Below are 15,761 nucleotides of genomic sequence, written 5' to 3'. Positions count from 1 at the left end.
GCTAAGCCTATGAATCCTTGCATTTACTATCATCTTCTATCCTTTCAACTTGACTTGTAAGACATAACCCAACTCGAGTCTTGTTAGACCATGCATGTGTTGAGTAGGAAAGATTAAGTCGACTTGTAGGTGTTGTACAATCTAATCGATTCGGCTCCGGGACCCAAACTTTTCTAGGATTGTAAGATATAACCCAACTCAATCCATCACAACAATAATTGCTTGCTTATAATTTGAGAACATGTTTGTATGATCATATCCCATGATTCCCCTATGATCCCATGACACCCTAGTGCCTTTAATCAATTGTTTACACCCCTTATTTCATTCATCTTGCTAGTTTATTTTCATTGTTATTCTAGTTTAGTGACCTTCTACATCAACCCAATTTGTGACACCCCCTAGACACTACTAGTTACAATAGAACTCTCATTTCAATACCCGTCCCTTGGGATCCGACCTTTACTTGCCTCTTTACTAATTGTAGAGTTGTTTGTGAAGTATAAATTGTGTTTTGTATCGACCATTGACCAACGACCACATATGCTTAATTGTGAACACGAAATGGCCTCGATCAAAAATGTGGCGCCGTTGCCGGGGACGGTGTTTAATTGATTTAAGATTTCTTTCATTGTTATTAGTTGTGTCTTTTTCACCTTGGGGAAGTAAAACTCCTCAAGGTTTGTTCTAATTGTTTTCGAGTTGTTTGATATTTTGCATGTCTAGAAGGTCACTAGGTGATTTGTTACCTTTTGACCGTGAAATCGAAAGAACCTTGACGAATAATAGGAGACTTGTTAGGAGGAATTTGGGAGGTGTTGGTGAAGTTGTTCAACCCACTAGTGAGTTTGTCAATCCTTTCGCAATAGAAGGAGAAGAAAACCCATTAAACAATATCCCACAAAATCCACCTACAATGCCTAAATTCTCGTCACACTCTATACCCACCGAGGAGAATCTACCAAATGGTACTCCTACACCGCAACATCTCACCGGTAATTTTATTGCCATGTCCGCCTTCATCCAACTAGTTGAGAGGAGCCAATTCGGGGGAATGCCTAGTGAGGACCCTCATTCTCATATGGAAACCTTTTGGGATATTGTGATGCTATCTCTCAAACGGGCGTGACTCAAGACCAAATTAGATGGGTCTTATTTCCTTTTTCGTTAATCGGCACCGCAAAGCAATGGTTGAAGGGCCTTGATAAGGCCACCCTTGGAATAGATTCTTGGAAGAAGTTAGCTCTAGCTTTCTACAAAAAATTCTACCCACCGGAAAAGACTAACATGCTAAGAGCTCAAATTACGGGTTTTAAGCAAAGGGATGAAGAATCTTTGTATGAAGCTTGGGAGCGGTTCAAAGGTGTTTGTCGCTCATGTCCTCACCATGGACTTAGCGAATGGTTTTTAGTGCAACAATTTTGGAAGGGTTTATATGAAGATTCTAGGAACATTCTCAATATGGGATCAAATGGAATGGTCACCGAGGTTGATGACAATCAAACATGGAACAAGATTGAGGAAATGGCGGTCCATAATTCACAATATAGTAGACCTCGCAAGGCTACTAGAGGAGGAAAGCATGAAGTGGACTCCGTTACTCAATTGGGTGCTCAACTTAGTGCTCACATTGACACAATCAACTTGAAGTTTGAACAAGCTATGGCTAGACTTGAGGAAAACTCAAAAACATCAAAGCATCATGTCAATGCCATGACGGCATCCTCATCAATCCCAAGTGGGATATGTGAGAATTGTGGAACTTTGGGTCATGACCCAAGTGAGTGTAGGGGAACAACCGAACAAGTTAATGCTTTCCAAGCTTACAAAAGTGGTACCCCTTATTCAAATTTTTACAATGAAAACACCAAGTTCCATCCAAATCTCTCATACAAAAGCCAAAATGTTCAAAACCCTCAAACAACATATACTCCACCACCCATGAGAAATCAAAATCAAAGACCCTTTTACAATCAAAACCAAGGTTACCAAAATCAAAATCCATACAATCACCAAAATGACCAAGGTTTTGATGTCCAAAAAGCGGTCCTCCAAATGCAAAAGAATCAACAAGAATTTTTCACTCAAATGCAAAAAGATAGCCAAGCAAAAGACACCACCATCAACAACATTCTAGCTCACACCAAGATGTTGGAAACACAATTGACTCAACTAGCATCTTCAAGCTCACAAAGACAAAAGGGGCAATTACCACCTCAAAGTAATCCCCCTAGACATGAAACGGTTAGTGCCATTCACTTGAGAAGTGGTACAAGGTATGAGGCACCGAAGAAGCAAGTTGAGGATGAAGTTGTGAAAGCTAGTGAAAATGAAGTTGTTATGCAGAGCCCCAAAGAAGGGGAATCATCAAAAGAAGAAAGTTTAAAGAAAAATGAAGACAAGGACAAAGAAAAGGAGCCCATTGTGATTAGACTTCCTTTTCCAAGTCGTCAAGCCAAGCCAAAATTTGATGATCAACTTGGAAAGTTCATGGAGATTGTGAAGAACTTAGAAGTCTCAATTCCTTTCACGGAATTAATCAATCACGTACCGGCCTATGCAAAGTACATGAAAGATATCCTCACAAAGAAGAAGTCGATCCGGAAACTTGAGACTATCGCCTTCACTAAGGTGAGTAGTGCAATACTTCAAGGGAGTTCACCTCCAAAGTTAAAGGATCCGGGAAGCTTCTCAATACCGTGTACCATTGGCGACACGACGATCAACAAAGCCTTATGTGACCTAGGGGCTAGTGTGAGTGTCATGCCGTACTCGGTAAGTAAAAGGTTGGGAATGGGAGAGCTTAAAAGCACCAATATCACACTTCAAATGGCCGATAGATCGACGAAGACACCATTAGGGATATGGAAAGATGTCCCCGTGCGAATTGGGAAGTTTTTCATCCCGGTAGACTTTGTCATTGTTGATATGGAGGAAGATTCCAACATTCCAATCATCTTAGGAAGACCTTTCCTACACACCGCGGGTGCGGTGATTGATGTGAAACATGGAGAGCTCACTCTAGAAGTGGGAGATGAAAGCATAACTTTTAATCTTGACAAGACCATGAGAGCTCCTCGTTTGCATGAGCCATGTTTCATGATTGATCATTATAGCCGAAAAGATGAAAGGAAGAAATCGGAACTCCAATGGAGGAAGAAAGTTGAAGATGCTCCATTCAAAGAGCAAGTGAATTGTGACAAGGAAAGCTTGCAAAGCTCATCAAAATCAACCAAGGAAGAAGAGGAAGGTCTCATTGGCCAAGAGAAGAAATTGGGAGAGTTGTCTCCATCTAAGCAAGAGATTTTCAATGATCAACTCAATGAAGTTTGTGGTCTTTGGGACGACGAATTTGAAGGGATCTTTAATCCCTACATTAGGCATGCCATCGATCATGATCAACAACAAGGGGCACGGTCTATTGAGGACCTCTACCATAATAATGAACAAGCTTTTGATTACTTCTTCAAGGTGTTGAGCAACATCAACAACACCTTGAACATGCCCCCTTGACATCTCATCAAGAATGGGAGTTTGGTGGAGTCCTCCCTAAACCACCACTTGTAAATATTTCTAACTCCCTAACTTACATTTCAATTCTTGTATTGCATTTTTGTCATTTTCGGATTTTTATTTACTTTGATCAAAATAATTGTCATGTAAGAGAGAAGTGAGGGAGGGACTAACGATTTCAATTGATGTGTAGTGCTTTACCTTAGTGTGGGGATGGGAATTGCCTAGGCTATCTATGCCTTAGTAGTGCCCCCACAATGAAGAACACAAGAAATGAAGAAGAATGGAAGAATGGTAAAGGGTAATGCATTGTGCACGGGTGGCTGAATCCGTGTACAACAGGGAAGAATCCGAGCGGATTGTACCAAATCCGCCCGTCTCCAACAATCCGAGCGTCCTGACCAAAAGACGCCCGTCCTGAGCTGAGCTGAAATTGAAAATTTCTTGACTGTTGAAGAATCCGAGCGGATTTCCGGAAAGACGCCGTCTCATAGAATCCGTCCGTCTTGTGAAGAAGACGCCGTCTTTGCAAATGAAGAAAACAAAGAAATTTCTCTGGATGAAATCCGTCCGTCTGCGCAAATCCGCCCGTCCCATCACAGAAGAATCCGAGCGGATTCCCCAGAATCCGCCCGTCTTTAGGCGAGCTTCTGAAAGTTTTGAAGCTGCAGAATCCGCACGGATTGGGCCTAATCCGCACGGATTGCCCCTGCGTTTTCGAAAATTTCGACTTCTTTAAATACCCTCCCACCTTCATTCCTTCATTCATTCATTCATAAACACTACCCACAACATCAAAACCCTCATCCTCTCCATCACAAAAACAAAAACCCTCAACAAAATCCACCAAAATCAAATCAAACCATCCTTCAAACAACAAATCAATCACTCCATCTTCAATAAAAATCAAAACCAAGAACAAAATCTTCAACCTTTGAGTCGATTTTTGATTTCATAAAGGCAAAGCCTTTCACCTTCAAATCGATTTGGGCATTCTACAAATTGAAGATTTTTTATTCTTTTCTTGGTTAGTTCATCAAATGGCAAGGACAAAGGGTGCAACAAAGGCAACAAAGGCACCAAAGGCAAAGGCTCTCTCTCAAAGGCAAAAAGCTCTCCAAACAAAGAAAGCTTTGGCAATGGTGGTAGCAACACCAAACTTGGAAGTGCAACAACAACAACAAACCTCTATGGGAGCATCACCTTCTACTCCGGTAATCGATCAACTCTTGCATTATCCGGAGGTAACTTTTATTTCCGATACCCATAGAAAGACATTTGCCAAGTTTGCTATGAAATCAATTCAATCCACCAAATTCATATGTAAAGATGCTTTGGAGAAATTTGGTGTTCTTGAACAAACAAAAGCCTTTTTCAATACCATGGGTTTGAAGAAATTGTTTGAAACAAAGGAATTGACATACCCCTCCCTTGTCTTGGAATTCTTAAGTTCTTTAAAAGTCACCAAAGTTGAGGATAGGGAAAATCTTGAGTTTCGTCTAGCTAACATTAGTAGACGCATTACCTTTAAGGAATTAGGTGAAATTTTGGGTCTTAGCGATGAATCGAGATATCTTAAGCATTATGGAAAGTATGACCCCGAGCCTCTTTGGGAGGCAATCTCCGGGAAGAAATTTGATGATTTTCATGCTTGTCGTGCTCTTTTGGTCCATCATCCGGGCATAAGAATATGGCACAAAGTTGTGGGAAATACCATAATTGCTAGGAAAGACACCAATCATTTCACAAGACTTGATTTTATTCTCCTTGAATCGGCTTTGAATATCGGAAGAATCCATACCAAGCCTTTCAATTCTTTGAGGCTATTGGTTGATAGATGGCTCCATGTTGATAGTGGGAAGAAGGGTACAACCGTTATTGTTAATGGCGGCCTAGTCACGGTCCTAGCCAAGCACTTTGATCCTAATTTCAATAAGGATAGCAAGTACAAGGCAAAGGAAGGTGGCCATCTTATTGATATGCCTATGATGATTAACAAGTTCAAGTGGGTTGCTCAAAACCCCCTTGACACCAAGTGTGGATGGCTTACTAGTGAGGCTCGATCATTCACTTTACCCGCGAAGATTTGTCGTCTAAGTGTCCACCGGACCAACTATCTACTTCCCCTATCCGAAGAAGCCGAGTACATCATTCAACAACAAAAGGGTGATCATGAAACCCCTCCTCTTCCATTGTTATACCGCCTTACCCCTTTGTGTATGAAGAGTTCAAACCATGAGGAGTTGAAATTGGGAAAGACTATGTCACTCTTCTTATGCAAGCAATGCACAAGCAAGCTTATGAAGATCGGAAGAATGCATATTTGGCTCAATATCCTCCCCTCTTACATTTAGCTAGGCAAGGACTCCTTGATCCATCTTGTCCTTTGCCTAGTTGGGCGGATAAAGAAGCCTTGTTTCCGGGTGCATCTAGGGACGTGGTGGAAGACAATGAGGTTGTTGGAAATGGTGAAGAAATTGATGATAATATTGAGGAAGAAGCAAGTGGAGATGGAGAAAGAGATGGTGAAGATGATGATGAACAAGATGATGGAGAAAGTGAAGAAGAAAGTGCCAAGGAAAGTGGCAATGTGACCACTTCTCATGAGGGAAGTGGTGATGATGATAGCATGATGGAGGACTAGCAAGCCTTGGAGATTCCTACTCTCCCAAGTTTGTGTCTATATCTCTTTGCATTTTATTTCATTTTGATAATTGTTGGTTTAGTCCTAGCAACATCAAAGGACTCACACCTCGGTACCATTGAGGTGTTCTTTATTGTTCCCATTTGTAAAATCCAAAATGACAAATCTAGTTTCATGCATAGCATAGTGTGTGCATGAACTACCCCAATGCTTTGACATTAGCAATAGTGTCTTATTTGGTTTGGGGAAGTCAATGCATACACAACGGGAGGTAATCTAAATTATCCTCTCCGTCATAACAAAAACCATGCATCATATAGTGTAGCTTAGTGTAGAATTGCATTTAGTATAGAAATCATGCATCATCTTTGCATAATTTCCATCATTTTGGCCATTGAGGACAATGCCCATATTAGTGTGGGGATGGGAATTCTAACACTTAACCTTTATTCAAAAACCATAAAAATTGAAAAATTTCAAAAATCATAAAAATTGAAAAAATTGAAAAACCAAAAACAAGTTCATTTCCTTTGTATATATTGTCTTGTATATATTGTGTTTGTTTTATCCTTGTTCACTTTGATTGACTACGCCACATCCGAGACATGAAGATATTGAAGACCGCATGGTATGATCTTTCCAATCTCCTTTTTCCTCTTTATGTTAATGACTATGTGGCTTTATTTTGATTGATGCGGTAAAAACAAAGTGAACTTAGGATTGCATTTAGTTTATATGGCATATTAGTTGGTAGAATCATTTGCATTAGGATGTATATATGTTAGTTGCATCATGGCATGTAGTTGCATGTTAGAAAAATTTTGTGAAACCGTCTATTTGGGAAGCTTGACAAGTGTATATAGGCCCTAGTAGATGCTTTTTATTCTTAAGACTTTGCTTGTTAGAATACTTGTAAAACACCCTAGGATGTGTCATGCTAGTATCCTTTGACCCATGGTTTAAGGCCTAGTCAAGAGTACCTTGTGGTGTGATAACTCCTTGGCTACCGTTTATTCCAAGGTGACCCTTGAAACCATGCATACTTCCATCATTCATCCATGTTCTACCACATTTTTGTCATCAAAGGGAATGGGCACAAAAAGAAATCAATTTGAGTTCAAAGAAATGAAAAATGAAAGAAAGTTTGCAAAAATGCATCAAATGAAAAGAGGAGCAAAAATAGAACTCCTAAGCTTCAAATACAAGGCACCCTCGTTACTAATTGGGGTGACTTTGAAAATGTTCAAAAAGAAATGCAAAAAAAAGAGAAAAAAAAAAAAAAAAAATTTGTCAAGTGTTGAAATGCCAAAAATCAAAAAGAAATGGCAAAGAAAGTGTTCTCAAATGTCAAATGCCACAAGAAATTTGGGGGGAAAAACAAAAACAAAAGCAAACTCCCAAAGTGAAACTCAAATATCTATTGATCCCTTTATCCATCATATCCATTTTTGTGCATGGTAGAGAGGGGACGACCCTTCTTCTTGTCTAGGCAAGAGGGGGAATTCCGCGATCCTCCAGTGTTTCTAACACCATAAGGAATCTACTCTTGACGAAAGCATTTAACGATTGAGGACAAAGGTACCCTAGCTTGACACAACTTGGAGGTGATTTATTGGTATCCTTCTAGGCTTAGTAGTTTGAACAAATTGCATCTATGAAGGATTGTGTACCCTTGAATTGCTTCCCTTGTAGATAATTTCCGCCACTTAGATGAGGAAAGTGGCTATTCTTTTTGTAGATGCATCCATTATGTGATTTTTATGTGCTTAATGTTTGGATGTGTCGCCATTTTGGCAAGACCCACCTTGCCTTGCAAGAAGGCATCCTACCTCATGGTTGTCTTGTTGTGAGTTGAAGGGGCGGAGTGAGACCCGCTAATTGTCTCATATCGGCTATTATTATTAGGATAGGTTAGTATTGGTCCTAGTCTTTGTCACCTCTTTACTCGGGACGAGCAAAGGTTCGGTTTGGGGATATTTGATGTGACCATAATTGGCGCATATTTAGCCCCGAATTACCATTGTTTCCATGCTTTTTAGTGCCTATTTGGGTCATTTCTTATCTTTAGTTCTTTGTTTTGCATATTCTTTGAGATTTTGATCCCTTGGTAGGAAAGGAGTAAGAATCTTGCATTTTCTTGGCAAAACGAGGCTAAATTGATTGTATTCAATGACCAAGCATCAAGAAGAGACAAGACTAGAAGGCCTTTGTACATATCATAGTAGAAGAGCAATGTTGAGAAAGGATCCTTGCGTCCCCAAGGAAATCCCCAAGGAATTTATGAAGAAAAGGGAAGAAAAAGAAGAAGAATTGACGCTGACCAACAATCCGAACGGATTGCTGACAATCCGTCCGTCCCAGCCAAAGACAATCCGAGCGTCCCTCCTTGGAATCCGCTCGGATTCCCCTACAACAATCCGAGCGTCCCTCTCCTGAATCCGCTCGGATTTCCCAGCCCAAATCCGGCCGTCCCGACTCTAATCCGCACGGAGTTCCTGACAAAGACGGATTTCATTCTTCAAGCTACGAAAAGAGAAGCCCTTCTCTCGGAAAATACCGGCTCCTCCTTGCTCAACTTAAAAGTGTAATTACTAGTTTAGCCCTTAGTTAACCCTAATGCATCCTCCCTAATTTTCACTATAAATACCCCATTAGGCTAATTAGAGGAGCATGTTCTTCTTATCAATAATTAGTGTAGTTAATATCAATCAAATCTCTCTTCAATATTGTAATCAAGTATTAATCAAGTTTTAATCCAAGTTTTAGTTCTTTAATCTCTCTCTTGTTCTTCCTTTATTTTGGGTAATTGAAGATTATTTGGGTTATTATTGGGAGATTGACAACCTCTCAATCTAGGATTCAAGTACTTCTATTATTCTTGCTTTATTATTGGAATCATTAGTAGGTATAATCTCTTAACCCCTTTTTAATTATTGTTAATTACTTTCATTTATTCATCATGTTTCATATTATTGGTATGATTGACAACCTTGCTAGCATGATCAACATGATGATGAGTGAGTAGTCTCTTAGCTAGGGTTTAACGGGTGATTAGGGGAAACCAACATGGGGAATGATTCATGCTTAAATCAATATGCTTTCATATCTTATTTGCTTGCTTGTTTTGATCTTAATACATGCACATGTTATATTTGATGAAATGCTAAGCCTATGAATCCTTGCATTTACTATCATCTTCTATCCTTTCAACTTGACTTGTAAGACATAACCCAACTCGAGTCTTGTTAGACCATGCATGTGTTGAGTAGGAAAGATTAAGTCGACTTGTAGGTGTTGTACAATCTAATCGATTCGGCTCCGGGACCCAAACTTTCCTAGGATTGTAAGATATAACCCAACTCAATCCATCACAACAATAATTGCTTGCTTATAATTTAAGAACATGTTTGTATGATCATATCCCATGATTCCCCTATGATCCCATGACACCCTAGTGCCTTTAATCAATTGTTTACACCCCTTATTTCATTCATCTTGCTAGTTTATTTTCATTATTATTCTAGTTTAGTGACCTTCTACATCAACCCAATTTGTGACACCCCCTAGACACTACTAGTTACAATAGAACTCTCATTTCAATACCCGTCCCTTGGGATCCGACCTTTACTTGCCTCTTTACTAATTGTAGAGTTGTTTGTGAAGTATAAATTGTGTTTTGTATCGACCATTGACCAACGACCACATATGCTTAATTGTGAACACGAAATGGCCTCGATCAGTGGTAGATGTGGCGAGGAAGGGCATGACCCTATTGGATGCATGGCAAGTGTAGAGCGTGTCCTTGCTTATCGGAAATACAAGCAAGGAGTTCCTTTTTCTCAGCTGTGTGAGGAAATAAAGAATGTCTCTGCCCCTTCTACGCGATCTACCGGCCGGTTTCTCCTACGCAAATGAAGAAATTCTTTGAATTAAAATCCTTTGTGATGAGCATGTCACAACAGTGTGATGAGAAGTGCAATAGGAAAGACACGGTCATAACGAAATTGATGGAACAAGTCGCGCAGTTAACACTCGCGAAAGACCAAGCCGAGCTTCTACCGACATGCAATTCAGTTAGTGCAACGAATTTACCAGTTGGCTTTACTTATGAAGAGCCAAAAGTACCAGAAGACGGGGTTTTAATAGCTGAAGATACCCCGGAGGATGATTTGGATGAGTTTTTAGCCGAAATGCTTGCTGCGTGTGCTGAAGACACTCGATCGAGTGATTTATCTACTCGATCGAGTGAACTAATTCACCCTATCACTCGATCGAGTGAAATTACTGGTCGATCGAGTGGTGCAGAATTTGACGTTGGTCGATCGAGTGATATGCTTACTCGATCGAGTAAGCTTGCTGAAGAATTCACTCGATCAAGTGATAAAACTGGTCGATCGAGTGAAACAGAAGAAGAGAATGGTCGATCGAGTGATAAAAGTACTCGATCGAGTACCAAAAGTGGGGGAGACCCTATTTTACTATCTGATTCCGCTACCGTGTCATCTTCCCCTGCTGTGGAGACGTCACGCATTGATAAAGGTAAAGAAAAAGTTGCGGGTACACTCATTGCTACCAGAGTACCCTTCCCAGGTCGTCTGAAGGACGCAAAGATCGAGCAACAGTACGGTAAGTTTGTGGACATCGTGAAGAACCTCCAGGTAACCGTCCCTTTTTCCGAACTTGTTACTCAGGTACCTACTTACGCTAAGTTTATGAAGGATATTGTGACGCGTAATAGAAATTTAAGCGAGGTTGAGACGATTTCATTTATGAAAGAGTCCAGTAATTTGCTTTTAAATAAGGGTCCACCTAAAATGAAAGACCCGGGCAGCTTTTCTATTACTTGTAGTATAGGCAACATGGTTATTGATAAGGCCCTTTGCGATTTAGGAGCCAGTGTTAGCGTCATGCCCCTTCCTGTCTGCAAGAAACTGAACATGAGTCATTTTAAAGTGACTAACATTACCCTACAAATGGCTGATAGATCTGTTAGGAAGCCCTTAGGTGTCTTAGAGGACGTGCCTGTGAAAATAGGCAAGCTCTTTATCCCAGTAGATTTCATTGTTTTAGATATAGCTGAGGACACCCGGACCCAAGTTATCTTAGGAAGACCATTCCTTTGTACAGCTGGGGCAGTTATTGATGTCAAACAAGGGCGTTTGACTCTTGCAATAGGGGATGACGCGATCACTTTCGGTCTGTCTAGCACTTTGGCTCGGCCAATGATAGAGGATACCTATTATTCGGTTGATATTATTGATGAGTCTATTTATGACTTCTGGTCGGGTTCTTTTATGAAGGACCCACTAGAAGCCCTTATGCTTTTTGATGAGTGTGCGAGATAGCCAGGCAGCGATGATGCTGCGTTGGATTTGCTTGTTGATGATTTAGATGAGCATGAGGGAGAGCAAGTGGAACAAATGGTTAGCACTCTTTGCTCCATTGAGGTAAAGGTACCGGAACGTAAGCCTCTCCCTTCTCATCTTAAATATGCTTTCTTAGATGATACAGAGAAATATCCAGTCATTGTTAGTGCTAAGCTTAATGATGATCAGCTGACTTCTTTGTTAGCTGTACTTAAGAAAAACAGGAAAGCAATGGGCTATTCACTGGACGATATCAAGGGGATTAGTCCCGATATTTGTATGCACGGGATAGAGCTGGAGGAAGATCACAAACCTTGACAGACAGGGGGCGTAATTTGAACCGAGAAGATGCGAGGATGTTGTGATGGTGAGGTAATGAAGGCTGCTAGATGCGGTATTATTTATTCGGTTGGTAATTCCAAATGGGTAAGTCGATGACAGGTGGTCCAGAAGAAAGGAGGGACAACATTGTTGTTAAGAATGAAAAGAATGAATTAATACCTACTCGAGTAGTGACTGGTTGGCGGATGTGCATAGATTACGCATGACACTCAATGCCGCCACCAAGAAAGATCACTTTCCCTTTCCTTTTATTGATCAAATGGTAGAAAGGTTAGCTTCTCATAAATTTTTCTGCTATTTAGACGGGTATTCAGGGTTATTTCAGATCCCTATCCACCCAGACGATCAGGCTAAGACTACATTTACTTGTCCTCAGGGCGTTTTTGCTTATCGCAGGATGCCTTTTGGTTTATGTAATGCCCCTGTCACCTTTCAAAGGTGCATGATGGGGATATTTTCAGAGTATATTGAGTCTATCATGGAAGTTTTTAAGGACGATTTCAGTGTATATGGAAGTGATTTTTCTAACTGTCTGTCTAACCTTGAGAAAGTGTTGCGGTATTTGTATTGAGGTTAACCTTGTCTTTGAATCGGGAGAAGTGCCACTTTATGGTCAAAGAGGGAGTTGTCTTAGGGCACTTAGTTTCTGATAGGGGAATAGAAGTTGATAAAGCAAAGGTGGAAGTGATTCAGCAATTACCACCTCCTGTCAATGTTAAGGGGGTGAGGAGTTTCCTTTGTCACGCTGGCTTTTATCGCCGATTTATCAAGGACTTCTCAAAGATTGCTAAACCACTTACACAGTTGCTACTTAAGGATGCCCCTTTTGTGTTTACTGATGATTGTCTTTCTGCTTTTAACAGGTTAAAGTAGGCTTTAGTCTCTGCGCCGATCATACAGCCTCCCGACTGGGACTTGCCATTTGAGATTATGTGTGATGCGAGTGACTATGCACTAGGAGCGGTGCTGGGCCAAAGAAAAGACAAAGCTTTAAATTCTATCTACTATGCGAGCCGAACTCTGGATAAGGCTCAAGTGAAGTACACTACCACTGAGAAAGAGCTGCTAGCTGTAGTTTATGCCTTAGAGAAGTTTCGTACTTATTTAGTTGGGTCGAAGTTCTTCATTTTTTCGACCATGCAGCTTTGAGGCATCTCCTTGCTAAGAAGGAGGCTAAACCATGGCTACTGAGATGGATACTCCTCCTTCAGGAGTTTGATTTGCAGATTAAGGATAAGAAAGGAGCTGAGAACGTTGTAGCTGATCACTTGTCGCGACTGATGCGACAAGAAGGGGAAGATTCTCTACCTATTGATGATTCTTTTCCCGACGATACTTTAATTGATGTTATATCGTCTATTGTTAACCAAGAACCTTGGTATGCAGATATAGCTAACCGTTGTCGTGGCATCTTTGCTTTGACCTTTCTCATCAGCAGAGGAAGCGTTTTCTGTATAACACTAAGCAGTACTTCTGGGATGACCCTTATTTGTTTAAGGAATGTGCAGATGGCCTCTACAGACGGTGTATTCCGCAGTGGGAGACCAAAGTAGTACTGGAAGGCTGTCACTCCTCTTCATATGGTGGTCACCACGGCCCATCGCGCACTGTGGCTAAGGTACTTCAGTCTGGTTTTTACTGGCCTTCTTTGTTTGCTGACGCTAAGTCTTTTGTTTCAGCTTGTGATGCTTGCCAACGATCAGGGAACATTTCAAAGAGACATGAGATGCCACAAAACGGCATCTTAGAGGTTGAGTTTTTCGATGTCTGGGGCATTGATTTCCAAGGACCGTTCCCATCCAGTAAAGGTAACAGGTATATCTTAGTGGCTGTAGACTATGTGTCAAAATGGGTTGAGGCAATTGCCTCACCCCATTGTGATGCTAAGACCGTGATAAAGATGTTTAAAAAGATCATATTCCCTCGATTTGGTATCCCTAGGGTCGTCATTAGTGATGGGGGATGCATTTTAAAGAAAAGAAACTCACTTCTATTATGTCTAAAGTTGGTGTCCAACACCGGCGTGGTTTGGGGTATCATCCCCAAACTAGTGGTCATGTTGAGGTCTCTAATCGTGAGCTTAAAATGATCTTGTCTAAGGTAGTTTCTAAATCACGGAAAGACTGGAGTCTTAAGTTAGATGACACATTATGGGCTTACAGAACTGCCTTTAAGACACCCATTGGTGCATCACCGTATAGGCTAGTTTATGGGAAATCGTGTCACTTACCTGTTGAATTGGAATGCAAAGCTTGGTGGGAAATTCGTGAGCTTAATTATGATCCTAAGTTGTGTGGTCAGAATCGTCTTTTGCAGCTAGATGAGTTGGAAGAGTTTAGGCTTAATGCCTATGATAGCTCACGCATTTACAAAGAAAAGACGAAGAGATGGCATGACAAGAGAATTCTACCTCGGGAGTTCCACGTTGGGCAAAAAGTGCTGCTGTTTAATGCCCGATTGAGATTGTTTCCTGGCAAGCTGAAGTCCAGGTGGAGTGGTCCTTATACGGTGACGGCTGTTACCAAATTTGGATCCGTTGAGCTCGAAGATTCCGAAGGTCATAGGTTCAAGGTGAATGGCCAATATGTGAAGCATTACCACGAGGCGAATAAAACAGACAATCGTGTTGAAGTCTTGTATTTCGACACACTTGACGCGCCAGTTATTTGATGCTAGAAGGATGGTCGTGCGGGACCTCATAAACCAGCGCTCTCCGGGAGGCAGCCCGGACTGTTTTATTGTACTTTTGTTGAACTATTTATTTTTCTTTAGCTTTGTGTTGAACTTTAGACGCTGTTTTACGAACTCTCTATGTGTTCCCTTGCTTTAAATGCGTGTTTTGCAGGTCAAAGTACTCGATCGAGTGGTTTTCTGCTCGATCGAGCACTTTCTGGGGTAGTTTTCACTCGATCGAGTGATAATTGTCCTCGATCGACCAAAGCTGAAACCGCATCTGCTCGATCGACTGGTTTTCTGCTCGATCGAGTCCTTCCTTTTGCCAGTTCACTCGATCGAGCTGTTCCAAGACAGTCGATCGAGTAGTTATATCTTCCAGCCGCTGTTTTACGTCTATGGAGCTACTGCTTGACTTTCTTTGACCTCCCATGTTCATGGTCGGTTTGGGGAGGTCCCTCCTTATGACGTTTTGTAAGTTTTCCGACTCCTTTTCTCTTTAGTTTGCATTTCTTTCCCTATTTTTGGTACAATGAGGGCATTGTACGGTTTGGTTTGGGGAGGTATGCATCCATATCTAAGTTGTCTGCATGTTTCTTGCACTTTCGCTTACACGTTTAATTATTTTTGCATGCATTGTTGTTTTAATTAATTCAAAAAATTCATAAAATTCAAAAAATTTAGAAAAATTTCAAAAATTCAAAAAAATTCACGTTTAATTTGAGTCGGAACGTTTGAACTTTGACGCTACATTGAATCTTTACTTGAGCCTTGCATATTCTTGACATTTAGTTGGCATGATTAGGTGCATAATCTACGAGTTTTTGTTCCTCTCTTATCTGAACAAATAGACTTGATTCATTATGTCGGCAAGCTACATTACATTTTGAGGTTAGAGCTTTATAAACTGGTGACATTCATGACCGGTTTCATTTAGGATGTGAGTAGTACTCTCTTTAAGGCATGTAACATCAATTTGCATAAGCATGAGTCTAGTCTTCTTAATACCTGTATGCATTCGGTCTGTGGATGGTGACACATGTTAGGAGAGGCAGTTCCCTTTATTTCATTCTACCCATGAGCCCCACATAGCCAAATTGCCTTTTTGTCCTTTTAACTACTTTCTATAATACTCCCTACCCTAGTCGAGCTAGTGACGAGTAGTTGTTGGAATGTTTTATTGCAATATGGTTATTTTATCTGATTTCTGAAGATGGTGGAGG

At 40.8% G+C, this 15,761-nt stretch overlaps 1 non-coding gene across 1 annotated transcript; it reads right to left on the bottom strand.

Moving 5' to 3' along the window:
* Positions 1 to 1,287: 1,287 nt before the first annotated feature.
* LOC141593579 (small nucleolar RNA R71) lies at positions 1,288 to 1,394 on the bottom strand. Its single transcript, XR_012521653.1, has one exon. It is a non-coding gene; the product is annotated as a small nucleolar RNA R71 (small nucleolar RNA).
* Positions 1,395 to 15,761: the final 14,367 nt, after the last annotated feature.

The sequence above is a fragment of the Silene latifolia genome, chromosome 7, assembly GCF_048544455.1.
Source record: "Silene latifolia isolate original U9 population chromosome 7, ASM4854445v1, whole genome shotgun sequence".
Classification (NCBI taxonomy): Eukaryota; Viridiplantae; Streptophyta; class Magnoliopsida; order Caryophyllales; family Caryophyllaceae; genus Silene; species Silene latifolia.
This window is presented reverse-complemented; position numbering and strand designations above follow the sequence as displayed.